The sequence below is a fragment of the Penaeus monodon genome, chromosome 20, assembly GCF_015228065.2.
Source record: "Penaeus monodon isolate SGIC_2016 chromosome 20, NSTDA_Pmon_1, whole genome shotgun sequence".
NCBI lineage: Eukaryota > Metazoa > Arthropoda > Malacostraca > Decapoda > Penaeidae > Penaeus > Penaeus monodon.
The window spans coordinates 46,637,045-46,637,986 of NC_051405.1; the positions used below are offsets into that span (position 1 = coordinate 46,637,045).

A 942-nucleotide genomic window follows, 5' to 3' on the forward strand; every position below is an offset into this window, starting at 1 on the left:
GTGTTTACTATTTTTTACTTGTTTGAATACAGTGCATTGAGAATGCAGTTGTAGTGAGATGCATATTAACTTTCTGTTTTGATTTGTGGATTGGGTCCTGAGTTTATAACTATCTTTTTCTGTTGCTTAAAATTGTAGCTAAATATTGCAAGGGAGTGCCAGTTGTTCACTTTCATTTGAAATAGCAATTGTACATGTATTAAAAGATATGATCAGGTTTGCTGGTTGCAATAGTAATCTTGTGCTTTCCTCATTTGTGAAGTACAGCACTTTGGCTAGAGTAATATTTTTTATATATTTCTTGAGTTTTTTATTATTTTATTTTTATTATTCCTTCTTAATTTTTCTTCTAATTACATTTGGTAACTTTCTTAGTTTGCCTATAATTCTATGAAGTTGGGTATATAGATTGTGTAAAGAGGACGTCGTTAAGATCTCGAACAATTATTCTTGATGTGTGAGAAGGGCATCTGTAGACTTTGTAAAAAACATGGTGAGCAAGGTAAGTACTGAGATGAGAGAGATTTAGTTAAAAATATATGGAATCAAAGTTCTCATGACAAACCTTTTTTTTTTTAACGGTCTAGAATTTGTCTTTAGAAAACATATTACTATTGAAAGGGGAAAAAGAAGAAATATATCACCATTGGTGATAAATAGTCCTTGAGTATCAGTAGTTAGGATGTCTGGGCACCAAGTATCGAAACTTCTGACCCCAGTGTGTACATAGATGCTCCTCTACCAGGGCTACACCGAGGATGCAACCCGCCTCTACCTCAAGGCTCTGGAGGTGTTCCCCGAGTTTGCAGCTGCTCACTCCAACTTGGCATCCATCCTGCAGCAGCAAGGGAAGCTCAATGAGGCACTCATGCACTACAAGGAGGCAATCCGCATCCAGCCAACATTTGCCGATGCCTATAGGTCAGTATGCAGATTTTATAC

At 36.6% G+C, this 942-nt stretch overlaps 1 protein-coding gene across 1 annotated transcript in view; it reads right to left on the reverse strand.

The window, feature by feature from the left end:
• LOC119585886 (UDP-N-acetylglucosamine--peptide N-acetylglucosaminyltransferase 110 kDa subunit-like) overlaps positions 1 to 942 on the reverse strand; it is a 62,807-nt gene that overhangs the window by 53,800 nt on the left and 8,065 nt on the right.